Genomic DNA, 18,278 nt, shown 5'->3' on the forward strand with positions numbered 1-18,278 from the left:
ACGTTCGGTGGCACAATAATTACGACATGTTTAACAATAGTGTTTTATGTACAATTAGCAAAATCGACCAAGTAATTAAATGATAAGATGTTTCTTATCAACAAGTAAGTGCCGTACGTAAAGCCAGTACTGCTAAAACGCAAGGGTACAGCAGGAAAGGCTCAACGATCTATTCGCCTCCAGGCGTTTGCTTAATTTTCCCTTGATCCTTCGTAAGCACCGGTGACTGTAGTTATGCAAACGGTCGCCATGGAATCGCGTAATGGCATACATTAATTGTTTGGTCAAGGCCACAATTGTATGTGTATAATGCATACGAGAGAATGTAAAAGCACCACGTTCAGCCTGTTAAAACCTTAAGGTGTAATCCTTTGTTTGCGGGGATCTTTCAACTACAACCGAATCGTACGGAAGCGTACGGTAACTGCGTAAGCGTCACGAAACCTCATCGAATTCTCTTGTCGTATACGAATTCGAGAGGATAAGACACGGGAAAGGCATATTTTATTTGTCACAATATCATCGACCGATTCGGTGAAAGTTTTTGATTACGTACGGATATAATGTGTTGCGCGATACAATCCGTTTAGTTCGGTTTAGTTTTACGGCACAACGCCAAAATATAATTCGGCTTAAAATTAATTATCGCTTGCACGCTTATAAATTAACTGGTCAATACTTCTGTTTTAATTGGGCTGTTTTGGGTTTGAGCAATTTGAAACTTATTATATCACAATTAAGGAGTTTTTCACTGGAAGGAAACATAGTGGATTTTATCAAAAAAACAGACCGGTTAGCAGGAAATTTTCAGAAAAATATCGTTAATATCGCTAACGAGGGGGTCGGCCATTAATAAACTAGTTATTTATATATTTTATTTCAATTTTTGGGTTTTAGACTATGATGAGCAATGTAAAGCGTACTAAATGTTTAGGAGAAATTAAGTTTATCAGCAAATTGTTAGATTTTTGACACCGATAACATTGTTACATCTCTATAGTACTAATATCAAAATATAAAAACAGCAGCGCATCGCTTATTAGGAATTCACTAATGCTGCCAAGGTACAAGTACAATTTAGAATTTTTCTGCAACAAATTAATTTCTTTCTTTTGATTCATATTACTTATCTTGCAATTCACGACCAGCGCTTTGATTAAATTAAATTACTCTTTACGCCAATCGAACTACGCTTCAATTTCCGTCATTTCATCGAGAAAAATTGTAGGTTAATCTGATATCATTAAAATACATTTTTCAAAACTCGCATTTCATGCATCCTCATTTCCAGGAAAAAATAAATTCAATAATAAGCGGCTAAACCATATAGCAACTAAAGACATCGCTCTGCCTAATGCTGATATTACAGGCATTTACGAAGCAAATTTGAAAAAAATTTTGAGAAGGGGACATACGCGAGATTTAAGATATCTTTTTTATCCAATGACCTTGCAGCATTCACTAACCAAAATATGTCCAGTTACCATTAAATCTTCTGTCAAAAAGAAGTTAAGGACTCAAACCCACAGAACCGCTGCGTTATGGCCTTTTAAGTTCAGTGTTACCTTTTGCGGCGTCAACTTTTAGGGTTGTATAAAATTATAGAAGTATCGGCGTTCTTGGTTTCTCTTTTTCAAAACCAGGGGAAAAACTGAAAAACTCATCGAATATGCCAGGACGAAAGATTATCTAGTTGATACCTCTCACCAGTGGTAAACAAATGTACTAAAGAAGGCGGAGGCTCGGAGTGAGATTGCCTAAGAGCTGGGAATCAAATAAGTACCAATCCTACGTATACCCTACCCATATATATTCCAAGAACAAACGGCTAATTTTTCCTGGGTTCCAACCAGTCTTCAATTTATTGTAATCGTCTCAGTACTAGACTGCATTAGATCGTGCAGTTTTGTTTTAACACTGGGAGGTAATAAAAAATAGAGATATTCATGAGAGCGCAGCTCCCTGCACAGACGGTGGTGTTCGTCCAGTTCTTCCCAACTTTGATTTACTGAGTGAATCCAATACCGCCTCCTCCAATATAACTCTCAATTAAAGCGAGAAGAAGCAAAGCTTCCTCATCAGAAATACTCATAATCGCCTAACTCCGAGTTGGAGGTATTCCAAGAGCGCTGCGTTATGACGCGTTTCGTACGTTATATGTTGTTATGTTATAACCCGATGTGCAACAATTTTTACTGTAGTAGGGCCACTATATTATCTAGTATAAATTAAATTAAACTAACAGCGATTTGGTTTAAAAGTAAAAACACTATTGAAGTAGTGCGGTGCAGCATGCATAGTTTATAGTTGTTTAATACGCATGGATTTCTACATTTATATATGCAAAATAAACATTTCATAAAAGGTTAAATGAAAGGTTTTACTCGGCTTATGAGTGTGTTGGTTCGCCCGCATTTCCATCGTAACCTTAGTTGACCTTCTATCCTTAAATTAGGCTATGAAATAACTGCATAATTATCGTTTTAAATTTAATAAGGTTTTGTGAATTAAATCAAATTCATATAAGCGTATCCTATAATTTGTTAATTGGAAATTTTTTTGCAAAAATCGAATAGATAATCATTTAACTCAAAAATACGTTTATTTAAGATTCAATCCCGATTTTACTACACAATTCATTAAGAAGATAATATTTATTATAAAATAGAACATAATAAAATGTATGCTAAATTAAAATGGTTAAAACTGTTAAAAAAAATGTAATGAAAATCTATTCTGGTCACAAAAGTACTCTTCAGTTCAGAAGTGCTGAATATATTTTCGAAATTTAATTGCAGGGAAATTATTTTTTAATATAAGCCTATATCAGTTTAATTAATATGTTAATTATATTTTATACTTGAAAAACAAAAAAATAGTACTACGAGTCATTAAAAAACAAATTATTGCTTTGCTTAGTTTCCAGATAACATAGACTTGTTTCAATAGGACACCCTGTATATCGATATTCAAATCACCTTTCTGACCTAAGCTACACGAAGACAAATCCCATCGGCGCGAGAGAAACTTTGCTTACGAAACAATGTCTTTAGGTCGAATTATTATTTCTATACTAACCAAAACTAAACTTTAGATGTGGTGAAATATCGTGATATTCAACCTTTATATTCGTCACTAATTATTTATTCAAAAAAGAAAATATTTTCTACTACTGGTGTATCAGCAATGGCTGATTCCTGAAAACAATTTTATTTCTCGAACTGCATGCAAAATCAAAATATGAATGTCGCTCGTTGCCGTGCAAATTGTCTGAGTACGAATCTGTAAATTTGATATTATTTTTAAAGTCTTATTTAGTTTTGTTTAAATGACACTGAAAATTAAATCAAACATTAGCAATTATTTTAATTGAAAATTTGACAACGTGGAGTTAATATTTCAAAGAGCTTCCGCAGTCTTGTAAGAACACTCCTTCTGGATTTCTTGCTCACGTTTCGCCAAACATCCTGCTAAGTCTTCAGTTTGAGACCCCGCTCCGAAGAAGCCAGCAGCATATTTGCCGCGGCACAGAATCAATAACCGACTTAGGAGAAATCTAGAAGGAGTGTACTTACAAGGTGGAGAAATTCCAGGTCCTATTAAAATTCTTTTTTAATTTTCTATACAATTTCATTAAAAACTGTAAAGAGTGTTTTAGACGAATTTGAATAAAAAAATCGCTATCACGTTAGAAAGTTTTTTATAAACACTATATCTTTAAAAAAACATGAGACACAATAAGAGCTTCGAAGTCGGTTAAACCAGAGAAAAGTGGCATATTCTTATACTTTTACAACTTATAATTTACTTTAAATGTCGCTCCCTATGAAATTAAGGTTTTTTACCTTTTATATATTACATTCAAAGATTTCTAACATCTACTTTTAATGGCAAAAAGCGTAATATATCATAAGTACTAACGGTATAGGTTAGATATGAAGCCGAAATATTATAAAAATAAAATAAAATAAAAATATAACTTGAAATAAAATTTTAATAGTACCATTCGAGTAGAGAATTTAAAAAACTTTACAAAATAAAACTGGTGAATTATTTTAAAATTTTATACATTTTTCCAATATTTTATAAAAAAAATAATGTTTTTTGCGAAAACAAATTTTAATTAATACAAAGTAAAAATGAATAAGAAACAAAGGCTTACCTAAATAAATTATTCCAAAAAATGCAAGCGATTCATGTCGGCGTGCGCTCTTATATTTATAACAATAAAAACACTGATAACGGCCGGACACTAACCGCGTAGCAGAATATTGACAAATCGAACGCGCTACTGGTATTGACCCCCCGGATCAAGCGCACAGCCCCTCCGCGCGTTGCCTAGCGCCCAGATTTTAAATAATACAAAATTTGGCGGCGGCGGTGGCGGCGATCGAATGAAACGGCGGTCATGTGACTACTTCGGCCCGATTACATAACTCGCATTCGTTCGAAACGATTTAAACGTTTCTTCGCGAAACGAACAGCCTTCCTCCTCCGGATGGAAGTAGTGAAAGTTATGGGTTATTATTCAACGGTTTTGTTTAATGCAGCGAGGGAAACGTCGCGCTCATAAGAAGACTGATGATTGAACTTATCTGCCAGTTAAAGGCTCGATTTATCAGTGTTTGATTTCTTGCATTAGTTATCTGCCTTCCAGTTAATTTTAAATGTTCTTTTAAGTATCACCTAGACCAGGCGAAACCTAAACCACCAAACCGAGAGCGGTTCAGTTTGTGCAGAATGAATTCCGAAGTAGAATAGTACTTTTAAATAATAAATAAAGCAATGTCTTGTGCCATCTTTAGAAGGGCGTTTTGTCATGAGGCATTCAATGCGCTACTTCATTAACATCTGATACCGGAGTTGAAGTATATTAGAAACAATTTTCGGACTATTTGGAGTGCAATCTTATTTTGACATGCTATCTAATGTTTTCTAAAAACAATACAAAACTCAATACCTACTAGTAAGTCACAGATGTCCAAATCCTAATCCAATATATCTATGAATAAACTGAACCTTAGCAACAAAATTCCTATAATCGTTATCAGTGGTCACTTTCAGCACTCTATTAAATTTCGTTGGTACGCAATGGAGACTGACTAAATCAATATTTCATTACATTTTATGTTCATAAAGTAAAATATCAATTGTTTATAATTTTATTTGAGTTAATAAATTTTCTGTTTGCTTTTGCTTTTGTTGAATTTGAAGTTCCTGAATGTAGAGCAATAATGAAATAACATAATTAATTTATGTTGAGAAACAATTTTTCGGTTATTGAAAACACATTTTGGGTATAAAAACACAAAATTATACCTTATTAACGGTCGCTTCAAAATGTCGTTTAAACCGTTTATTTTATCGGCAATTTTCATATTACATACAATATTATTTCCATATATATGCATATTACATAATTTCTATTTCCGATTTGCAATATCAAATGCTTCAAAATTAAATCTTTCTAATTACTCTTTCGATTCGATTCGATATAATGTTTTGCTTTTTTGCGTTTTATGTGTATGAGTATGACAAGAACAGCAGTTAGTTATATCTGAGATCAAACACAAGACGTATTTTTTAATTTAGTGCTTAGTACTTCACAGATGGAGAAACATATCTCAGATTTGTCCGGACACGCACTTGAAGATGTCAAAGGAACGAATACATTATTATTTGTCAATTATTTGAGCTAGTATGTTGAAAGGTTATATATATAAGGTTGTTCGGAAAGTCATTTCGTTTTTTCCCGTCAGAGGACTTAATTACGTTTTTTCGAAACCAACTTCACACTTAAGCCGCATAACCATTATATGTCTTGAGAGCTGATATTGCAAGGCTTGTGTGTGAAAAAGTTCTATTAATTCTACGCAGTAGTTTTTGGTTGGTGCCCTTTTAAATATGGAGAGCAAAAAGCCGCATTTTCGTCATATTTTACTTTTTTACTTCAGAAAAGGTAAAAATGCTGTCCAAGCGAGAAAAAAATTGACGGATGTGTATGGAGAAGGCGTGTTAACAGTACGCCAGTGCCAGAACTGGTTTGCAAAATTTCGATCCGGCAATTTTGATGTCGAAGATGCACCACGGTCTGGAAGGCCGGTCGAAGCTGACAAAGATGCGATAAAGGCATTAGTTGATGCAAATCGGCGGATAACCACACGAGAGATCGGTGAGAGATTAAATTTGTCGAATTCGCTCCTCAAACGTCAAGAAAATGATCCATTTTTGAAGCGGATTATTACTGGGGACGAAAAATGGGTTGTATACAACAATGTTAAACGCAAGAGGTCATGGAGCAGAAAAGATGAACCTGCTCAACGCGTGTCAAAAGCCAACATTCACCAAAAAAAGGTGATGCTCTCCGTTTGGTGGGATGTCAAAGGAATCGTTTTTTTTTGAGCTTTTGCCGGACAATACAACGATTAATTCAGAAGTCTATTGTCATCAACTGGATAAATTGAATGATTCACTTAAAGAGAAGAGGCCCGAATTAATCAACAGGAAGGGTGTAGTGTTCCACCCGGATAATGCGAGACCTCACACAAGTTTGGTCACTCGCCAAAAACTTTTACAGCTTGAATGGGACGTACTGCAACATCCACCATATTCTCCAGATCTGACGCCTTCCGACTACTATTTGTTCCGGTCCCTGCAAAATTTTTTGGATGGCAAAACCTTTACCTCAAATGAAGATGTCAAAAACCACCTGAACCAGTTTTTTGCCAGCAAGGATCAAAACTTTTATGAGAGGGGAATTATGTTACTGCCAGAAAGATGGCAAAAGGTGTTGGACCAGAATGGCCAATATATAATTTAATAAAATATTTATTCATTATACGAAAACTGTCTTTCATGTTCCCCAAAAAAAACGAAATGACTCTCCGAACAACCCAATACAATATTTTACCATAATAAGCGAGTACCTAACTGAAAAAGTCTATCTCTCTACTATCTCTTTCCTAGTTTTTGGATACATTTTTGCAAAACACTAATATATTCGCTGAGTGACGTATGTCGTGGCTGTCGGCATTGACAAGATAACAACATGAAAAACATACGATCGCTCCCAAACCCGTGACTAAAATACCTGAAACGTTTGAAGTGACGTTTTCCGCACACTTGATCCATATGTAACTGTGTATTTTAGAGTAAGGAGTAGAAAAATATATCAGTATTGGCGTGTATTAAAAAAGTTTTGGGATTTTGCTGCCACCGCACTTTCTAAGTTAACGCTTATTGGTAATCTATGTATTACACCATTAACTTCAAAGCATTACATATTATTAATGCTGCAAACGAGAAATCACGATATAATTATTAAGCGAACAGATGCAATAAAAATTTCAATTACATGTTTTAATTAACAACCAAAGCTTAACGATGAACAGATTAACTTTGTAAATTATTTTTCACACCAACAGTACTTTATCCCTCTAGTGCGAAGCTCTCTCCAGTTATTTAACGCAAGTAGTAATAATGAGATTGCAAAGTATTTGGCAAACATGTAAACTAACTTTTACAGCACGAACAAAAGCTCGGAAACACGTAACTAAAGTAGCAGAAAAGTCCGAAGTGGCTCGCAACGAACTGATTACCGAATTTTACATTAAAAATATCTAGTATTTCTTTTTAACTATTAAGATAAACAGTTTACGTAAGAGACACTTTTCTAAAGTGCTGACAGACTGAAATTTACACCAACGTGCTATTCCTAGTCTACTAAAAACTTTAAAAATAAAAACAAAATAAGGCTGCATGCTTAGGTTCGAAGATACGAAAGTGGTTCCCCAATTTTGAGGTCCCGTTAGGCCTTATCCAGCCGCCAAATTGCCGTCTATCATTAATTCTTATTGGGCTTTCCCATATCTCGTTTGAGTGATTTTCATATGCTTTTGTCGTTAGGTTTTTACTGTTACTTCTTATTCATATCTATTGGATTTTATGAACTTTGTTTTTATTCTTTTCTGTGACTCTATACACGCAGGTACACAGAAAAATTTCAAATAAGTTTGGATTTATCCACATCATAGGAGCAAAACAAGACAATAAGGCAATGTTTTTTAATAACACTCCGGAAAAATAATACAAAAATTGTGGCAAACTAACCAAAATTGAAAAGCACAATTCCTGAAAAAAGGAAACAGTACCAGAACAATAAAAAAAGTTTTCATTTTACCTACCTATATAGCTAAACTACTAACCAAAACGCAGTCATTGATAAAATAATTTATTAACAAACAAATTCACATTTTAAAAATCAAAATGCAGATGCAAGGTGATAGAAATTTGATTTTGTTTTTCTCCATTTAGGTGTAATTTATAGGGCGATCAAATATCATCCGAATCGGATAAAACCAAAAACGTTGTTTAATAAGCCGAATTTTGTAAGTTTTGGTATATAAGCTGTAATAAAAGAATTAAGTATGCGTGTATGAAATTTGCCTACAGTTAATGCGTCTAGTCTGCGCCCTTTAGTGGAGACACATAATTCTGGGGGGTAATTATCTCGTAGATAATGTCGGGAGCACTCGAACATGTGAAAAATCGATGTCCCCCAAAACCCGCCTTTTCTTGATAATCCTCCGAACCATAAATATCGCCTGTAATGCCCTCGTATGGCCGCTGGCTGTGAATGCGATAGGGAAACGCGACCCGGTGGAGTCAGGAGTCGCAACCTTCATCAGGGCACTAGAGGCAGTCAATTTTTTACGCGTACGGTAAAATTTGCGCTCTCGTTACTGTTATATGAAGGGATTAAATTTAAACGCAAATAGAAAGGGAGAATGAGAGAAATTTTAAAAATGTTGTTTGGGCGAGAGAATTTGTATTGCTGGATTTAAAAAAATTGATAGTAATTTTCTGAAATTTGATGAATTTTTAATATTATTAATACACTTCAATTATGTGTCTGTTTCGTTCAGTGGCTAAAGAATATATTTGAACAAAACCGGTGATTAGAAATATTTCTTTATTATTGATATTTTGATTGATATTTGATATTGATATTTTTTCTCAAATTAAGACCTATTACTTGTATGGTACAGGGTGAGCAAAGAGGAACAAAGTCAGAAAACGTTTTGGTAGTCATAGCTTTTTACAATGTATAAATAAATATGAATTAGTCTCGAACATATGGCATACTAAACAATAGTCAACAAGTTTGATAAATGGCATTTTTCTGCTCCCGTCTGTAAAATACCTAATTGCACACCGATCTAGCGTGCGGGAAGCGTTACTTTACCACGTCGTTTCGTTTCCCACGAATCCGAGCCACTTTGCGGGATTTTACCGCATGGGTTTGGGAGCAATCGGATGTTTTCGGGGATATTTCCCACGCTTTGAATTTTAACGTTTGTCAATTCTGTATGTACCCAAAAACTAGCGGACTTAGAAAAAGTATAGTATACAACACGTTCGGTAAATTTTTTAACTCACTCATTTATTAAAAAGTCTCTCCGCTCGAGTCAAATAAACTCGTGAGTCAAATGCCGCTTATCGCACTTGTTGCATAATATACTATTTTAGGCCAGTATTTAGAATTGCCGGCTGAGAGCAGCTCGATAAATAATCGTCGTAGAAAAAGTATAGAATACAACACGTTCGGTAAACGTTTTAAGTCACTCGTTTATTAAACACTCGCTCCGCTCGTGTGAAATAAACCTGTGGGTCAAATGCCGTTTACCGCATTTGTTGAATAATATACTATTTTAATCACCAGCTGTTTTGACTGATACAATATGTCGCAGATCATTCATGAGCCCACAAGAGTTACTGTAACCACAGCGAATCTTCTGGATCCTATTTTTATAAATAATATATTGAATGCTAAAGATCATAGCGTGTTGAATACGTATTTAATTTCTGCTGGCAGTTTTTTTGTTTTGTGACCTCTCTCCTACAGTTAAAAGCAGATGCTACAAGCATTTCGACAACCCAGCTTTCTACTATGACATGAACAAAATTTAATGGGACGAACTATATTATAACAATAATATTGATAGCAAAATTGAGTTTCTTACTATGAATTTGGTTAAAATATTCAATAGCCATACCCCTTTGCGTTCGGTAACACTGAGTACTCTTAGGGAAATATGTTTAGAGCGGGGATAAAGCGGCGTATCTGAAGTTTGTCGGGTCTTAGGATGCTTCGACTCTGTGGTAACGTTTGAAATCTGCACATATTCTCACTCAACCAATACCGGAATTGCCAGATAACATGCAGTTTTTCAGGCTACGCGATATAACGCTTCTGAGTTTCAGTTTCGCTTTAATGTTAAAAGTGAGTTTACCCATACTACTTAACCATATAACTCACATAGTAAACTCATGCCTCGCGAATGGTTACTTTCCAGCCTGCTGTTGTGTGTCCCACTCGTAAAGTAAGTTCTCTGAATCGCTTAATGATCTAAGGCCGATTAGCCTACTACCTATTGTTCTGGAAAAGGTTGTCCACTTACAGCTCAATGAATTTGTTAAAAACAATGGCATCCTATCTGTTATTCAGTCGGGTTTCCGTCCGGGACACAGTACTGCAACAGTTTTGTTAAATGTGACAGATCGAATTTTTCAGAGTTTAGATTACAAACTTGCGACCAAACAAATTATACTCGACTGGACTGAGCTTTTGATTATGTGGATCATTCACTTGTATGCGCTAAATTGCAATACTTTTGACTATCTGATGGTCCAGTGGCATTTTTTGCAACTATTTACAAGTTGTTAGGATGACAGCTGGTATGTCGAAAGTTGGTGAAGTGGTATCGGGGTGCCTCAAGGGACCGCTATTAATTTTACTGTATATATTTCATTTGGGTACCACACCTCAGTTTTGCCAATCTCAGTCATATGCTCCAGCTTGTTTATTTTTTAACCCATTCTATTAGGCCTTTCACGAAAAAATTCTCACCCTACGCCTATAACGACCAAATCATGTACTCTTATTGATTTACTTCTTATGTCTAATGACATTCAAGTAATAAACACTGATTTACTGCCTGCACCGCCTTTTTCTGAACATGAATTTATCTTTTGAGAGTTTTTGCTGCGAAGTATTACAAAGAAGATCAGTTACATTACATACAGGGATATCAAAAACATAAATGTAGAACAGTTTAATTATGACTTGCGGAATATATTTGATGTATGCGATATTATTGATAAAATAAATTTTATTAATGTAAATCTTAATACTCTGCTAGACTTGTATGCACCTTTAAAAAAAGTTATAATCACAAAAAACTATCAACCTTGGCTAAAAAATATAATCTAATGAAACTCCAAGTTAGAGCACTTAGTAAATTTAAAAGAAGCAAAAATAATGCAGATAAGGAGTACTATAAGACTTTACTTAAGCTTTCCTTTATGCGCGATTTGCAACAAGTAATAATGTCTGGAAAGAACTAAAAAAATACTATGGGAGAATTCAAAAGAAAAAAAAATATTCCAGAAGTTTTAAATAACCCTGACGAAATAAATAAATTTTTCATATCGTCAATACCACAAACCCAAGCTGAGAACCAAGATGTAATTGAACACGAGACAAACAATGTTAAGAGCACAGTAACACAGTAATTGGTTTCGGAGATCGATGTTTTAAATATAATAAATGAAATTAAGTCGAATGCCAGTGTAAATATATTCATAATTCAACTGGGGTGTCCGATTCTTTTACCATTCTTGACTCACGTAATTAACTTCTATCATTCAAAATCCGTCTTTCTACACGCATTGAAACAAGCTTTGGTAATACCATCACCAAAAACTAATAATTCTCAAGAATTCAAAGATTTAAGACCAGTTAGTGTCCTGTCATGTCCCTCAAAGCTATTAGAAAAAAATATAAATAACCAGTTGTCAGAACACGTGGAGAAAAATCAGGTTCTTCCCGAAAATCAATCGGGATTTAGGCGGTATCACGGATGTTTCTCGGCAAATGTCAGTGATGACATCTTCAGGGCTACAGACGTGGGTAAAGTCACAGTTTTAGCACTATTAGATTTTTCAAAAGCGTTCGACACAATAAAATACAAAACATTGTTAGCAGTTTTCCACCATATTGGGTTAAGTGGTCAGGCTATACAATTTTTTGAAAATTTTATAAATAGAAGAACACAGCGTGGAAACGGTGTCGGAAGAGATACCAATGAATTATGGGGTACCGTTATTAGCCCCCTGTTGTATGCTATTTACACTTGCAATATTCATAAAGTACTCGAACACTGTAGCTTCCATTGTTATGCGGTATATTTGTCAATCCATAAAGAGAATCTGGTCCAATCTTGTCGAGCAATAAGCAGTGATCTGGAAAATCTAAGAACAATCTCTTTAAAGCATTCCCTATTTCTCAACCCAAAGAAATGTTGTTTAATAATTTTTGGTCAAACAAATTTCGTTTTAATATAAAAAACAGCGTTAATATAAGAAAATAGGAGACTGTAGATTGGAAATTAAAGACAATGTAAGAAATCTGGGACGTATTTTTGATTCTGCAATGAGGTTTGAGAAGCATATATCAAATTGCATTAAACGCGCATACTTAAGATTAAAGCTTTTGTATAGTAGACGCCATCAACTGTCATTAAAAATGAAAAAAATGTTGCGTGACTCGCTTGTGCTCTCCATGTTCAATCATGGAGATGTGGTTTATGGCACTTGTTTAACGGCGGTTCAGAAAAACAAAATACAAAAAGTGCAAAATTCTTGTCTTCGTCAGATATACGGAATCCGTAAATTTTGGCGAATATCATATAAACTTAAGAATGCCAACTGGTTGAATATGGAGTGGTTGAATATGCATTTAGCTTGTTTTTATCATCGAATTTCGTTTTTTAAATCTCCGGCATATCTGCATAATAAAATTATATTTAGATCCCATGCACATAATATAAATATTCGATTTAGAGTTTTACTAACAACATAGCGAAGCTATATAACTCACTCCCTGGTCCTTTTAAATCTTTTTTTCCACCAAATTTTAAACGCCACATTTTTCAGTATTATTTTAACAAATCCTACAATAATTAATGATTTATATCAACTGTTGCAGAGTAAAAAATTATGTATTGGTTTTTATGTGCTGTGCCAAATGTTATATTATTATTATTAAGTTTACGGTTGAGTGGAGCAGAGTGGTCTGGTCATTTGTGGCTAGTCCATCACTGAACTTCACCGATTTCTGCATTGTATATTTATATATGTTCCGTTTGTTGCTAGAATACATTGTTCATATATTGCTGAGACAAAGTGTATGATGTGGAAATAAAGACATTATTATTATTATTATTATTATTATGAGGTCAAAGCAGATATTAATTTTGATTTGCAGCAGGTTTTTACTTATAGTGAGAGTGCTTTAAGGTTAAATGTGGCTAAAACTCGGGTGCTACTCTCTGCTCGCGACTCTGCAATGCACTTCCTGAAAATATACTTGCATCTTGAGATAAATGGGGAACCCTTGTCTTTTACTACTAAGGGCAAAAATCTAGGAGTAACGGTGGACGTATAATTCAGATTTAGTTAGCACATTCCATATTTAAGTGAAAGAACTTACCTTATCCTTAAGACTCTATATGCCAATATTGAACTTTAATGTTAGGAAGAAGAATATATTATGTCTGCATTGTGATATTGCCTCGTATTGTTTTACCCACATTTAACACTCCTTGATAGTCGACGCGTTCAAAAAATGCAAAACAACTGTTGTATATGTATATATGTAATATGACCACGTGTCCACTAAAATTAAATTGTTGAAGTGGTTGAGAATAGACAACTTCGCTGTGTTAATATACAAGATCTTAAAGTCTTCTAACCCTCCCAATTTAAAAGATAAGTTAGTTTTTCGCTGTGAAACCCATAATGTAAATATTAGGGAGAACATAGAACAAGAACATTAAAGGGGGTATTATTAGACAAATAAAGTGGTGATTGGGTTTTTCGTCTTTTAATTAATCAAAGTTTAGCGTTATTTCTATTATTACTTACGTTTTTTTTCTTTTGTTTTTATTTTATTTTTGTATTATTGTATTATCAAAAAGACGTATAATATATAGATTAATTATGCTGGGTTAATTTTTAATAGCTGACTTAATCAGATAGACTTCGCCCTTTTAGAATTTAGTATTGTGTACTGTATATTATGTATATCATGTATCTCTTTATTATTATTATTATTATTATTATTATTATTATTATTATTATTATTATTATTATTTTTATCATTAAACAAATGATTGAAGAATTCTATCAACATGTTGCATACTATACATTTTCTACGACTATTGGTTTTGGTTAGTTGGGTACATTTTAGCAAAATAGCAAGAATGCATTCACTAAATCACGTGTGACGTGACCGTCAGGACAGTCTAACCATCGATCGAAAACCCGTGACTAAATTACCGGAAAAGTCCGAAGTGGCTCGCGACGATGTAATTAACGAATTTTTAATATTTTAAATTATAGAATAGGGAACAGAAAAAATATTTTTAATTATGCTTTAACTAAAGAAAAAAACATTAATTTTGTCTGGAATTTAACCCTTTCCTCTTGTATACATAATTGTATATCTTGTATACTTCGTTTAAATTTTTACCACCAATTTTTGTTCTATGAACATGAAATAAATAGTGACTAAAATGTAAAAAAAATATTCTATGTAAAGTTTTCTTTTCTTGGATAACACATTTTCTGGCGCCTTCGCCATTTAAACGCACATTGAACAGTAAGAAAAACGAACATTGTTATTGGGATTATTTATTTAAATGAATAAATATACTTATCGCTTTGCAGTATTATACAAATTACGAGCGCTACAGTATTCACGAAAAATCATGCCGAATAACGCTTATCATTTTGAAAAGGCCACTATTGCTAATTAATTCTACGCCAAAAATCACCCCTTGTATAGAGGGTTGGAAAATACTAAGTATCTAACCTGGTGTATACATATTTCTATCACTAGCCAAATTTTTAGCACTTTTTTTTAGGTTATAAGTCTATATTTGGACGAACTTTGAAACTGTCATTAAAAATTACTAAAAATTTGCTTTAATTTCGAACTCTTTTGTCTAGCTCTACTTATAATAATCTCTAAGTGGTGTTCCTAAGTATAATATAAATTTTTAGAATTCTGTTTCTTAAATTTTGGTTATAGTATTTATTATATGCTTTTTTTCATTTTAATACTTGTTAGTTTATTTCTAACAGAATTATGGGTTTTGGTGACATCTATGGGCCGTTCAGAAAACAAATCGGATTTCTAAAGCAAGTCCTGCGAACTTTATTGTTTTTTGTAACTCAGTTTTGCATAAATTGCTTAAGAGTATTTTTCCGTTATATGTAAATATTTAGAAGCTGTTCCCTGGATAATTAGACGGACTAACTTTATGTATATCCTACGCAAAAATTGTATAATAATATAAAACGTGCCCTTAATTCTTGAAAATACTTTTTCCATCGTCTTATGCAATTAGTCAAAATCAGAGGGTTTCTTAATTCTAAATATCAGTGTTGATATTGGAATGTACCGAACCTCAGAGGGTTCCAAAACTCACGGTCATTTATAATGCTTATACGATTATTTACATGGCGACTATTTACATGCATAAATGTTCGTGAATTTTCAGATAATACAATAAAAAACACTTTTTCCTGCGAACTCTCTCATCGGACTACTTCAGTGAGCTTCAGCGTAAAAACAAGTGTTTCTCCAGGTCAACAGAAGCAGTTGTTTCTTGCACTCCGCTGATGTTGTCAGATGTTGTGTTCGATACGATCCTGAAAGAAGGAAAAGTATACAATTAATGACCGAGTATTCGAGCCAAAGGATTCTGCGTTTCATTGAGCCAAGTAATTGGCATCGTTTGTGGCAAGGTCCAGCAACACCTCGCCTGTGACATCAGTGCGTGCTCATTGAGGGTCTTCCAGTTGGCAACTGTTTTCCTTTCATGAGCCAAGTGTGTGTGTTCAGAGATGAAAGTGACGTGTTTACATTTTTGGTGCCAGTGCCACAAGTCACTTACAAGAAGCCTTATGTTACAGTCGTTTATTATCTTATCTAGACTTCTTTTATATTATATATATTATTCTAACCCTTCATTGCATATTCTGCTGTTGTTTTTTAAAAAAATATTTTTTTTATTTTCCTGGACGACCAATTGACTTTATTATTATCTTAAATATTTAACTGTCATTTTTGAATATCACCCTGTTCTTTTTAAGAATTTGTTTGATAAATGTCATTTTAGTAATTAGTTCTTAAAAAAACGAGTGACTAAAGAAGTTTATCAAACTAATGCATATTATACTTTTTCCACGACTATTAGTTTTTGGATATATTTTTAGCAAAACAGCACCAATACATTCACTGAGTAAAATGTGGTGGCGATCCACTCCGAATATTAACGTTACTTTAGTCAAGGGTTTGAATGTTTTCGGTAGATTTTAGGCACGGATGATATTTTCACATTGGATGGAATGTATGTGTGCTATTTTGCCTAAATGTATAGTATAAAAGTACAGTATGCAACACGTTCATGAACTTCTTTATTAAGAAGGATGCTTATTTTATTATTTCCTTTAAATTAAAAATATTTATTTGCACCAACAAAATATATGTTTTGAATTATTTTTTACCTATTTGAAATTAGCGATTCTATGATTATAAAGCAATGTTTCATGGTATCAATGTATTGATCGGATAATGGCCATTTTCTTTAACTTTTAAAAATCATTTTGCGATCCTGTTCTTGTATAAGGTATAGTATTGCTACAGCAATTACACTTCATTCCTGCAAGTAAGTTTCTGAGACTGTGTCTATCAAAAAATATATAAATAATAGAATTAGATAGGATTCATACGTATTACAGTTTAGTCACTATTTTATGTTTTAAACATAGGTTGGTTATATTAGTTTTGATTAGTTAAAGAATTAAAATTATACTTTCACTAAAGAAGTAAAAAATTGATAATATTTTTGATTTATTTATTGAAATGGAAGATTTTTGTAGTGTCTACGACAAAAATGCATTTTCTTAATTTGTTGTATCTCTTAGAAAATGATAAAATGATTTTTTTCCATTAAAAAATGAATCCTTCATGATTTTGATTAGCTCCAGTTTTCTCGTTCACTTAGAATACTATAGCTATATTTTATACATATATTAATTTAAATAATAGGGATCATAAAAAACTTCGATTTCGTTTACGCGATTCCGAATTGTTTTTCGTTTCGGGATATACTTAAACGTTGGAAAAACAAGAACATCGAAACGATCCGAACAATCCGGTAAATCACCGATACCGGGATGTTGTTTGACATTGAGTTTAGGAAGTAAAACAAGCAATATTTCGTGTCGGCTTGGCAGTGGTCAGTGCTAGTCTGCGGGGTGTACATTTAATTCCGGCATTTGGCAGAGCGCTGAGAAAAGTTTACCCCGTTTTTATCTTAAAAAAACGATGAATTTATGCGTGCTTTTAAAGTCCGGAAGTTGCAAAAACAGGGGGCTTATAATTCATGCGAAATTCAGTTAAAAAAAAAAGGTAAAAAATTTCAGGGAAAATGGCGGAACCTTTATTTCTACCTTCCCAGGTTGATGAAAATTACCTAAATTGCATCTATTGATTATTATCGGTTGATCTCAACCAATATGGAAACTTAAAAAAACAACCAAAAAAATGCAATGCAATGAAAAATACGATTTCTTCATTAAGATCCATTTGGTTGTCAAATTCTAAAAACATAAAATAATCAGCATTTTTAATAAACACAGATATAAAGTTATAATAAATTCAATGTAAATTTTGAATTAATTAAATTAAATTTTTGGATATAACCCTCGTAGATTTCGTCCCAATCGGAATAGGACCTATTTCCTTTCGTTAAACTAGGCGGTCTCGATATCTAATCCGTAATGGTCATATTATTCTCTAATAATTTTTTTTTTAAATAAATTTCTAATTACTATGAAAACATTCCAAAAGGTCATATTTACATGCAAAGACAACTTTCAGGAGTTCAAAATTATACGTTTTTACGTGATGTAAAATTTTAAAAATAGAGAAATAACATGACACCGAATTGAAATGTAGCTGACAAAATTTTGAAAAACCAAAACATTAAACGTATTGATTGAAAATAATATTGACTACGATGCAATATAATACGATATAACCTTACCAATACCTACGAGCTTTTACTTGTTCATTTTTATGATAAGGGACACATTTCCGCCTAAAATTTGATTCTGAAAAACTTTAGCAAATAAATGGAATGTAT

This window comes from Cylas formicarius, unplaced genomic scaffold, assembly GCF_029955315.1.
Source record: "Cylas formicarius isolate icCylForm1 unplaced genomic scaffold, icCylForm1.1 PGA_scaffold_1__22_contigs__length_36826433, whole genome shotgun sequence".
Lineage (NCBI taxonomy): Eukaryota > Metazoa > Arthropoda > Insecta > Coleoptera > Brentidae > Cylas > Cylas formicarius.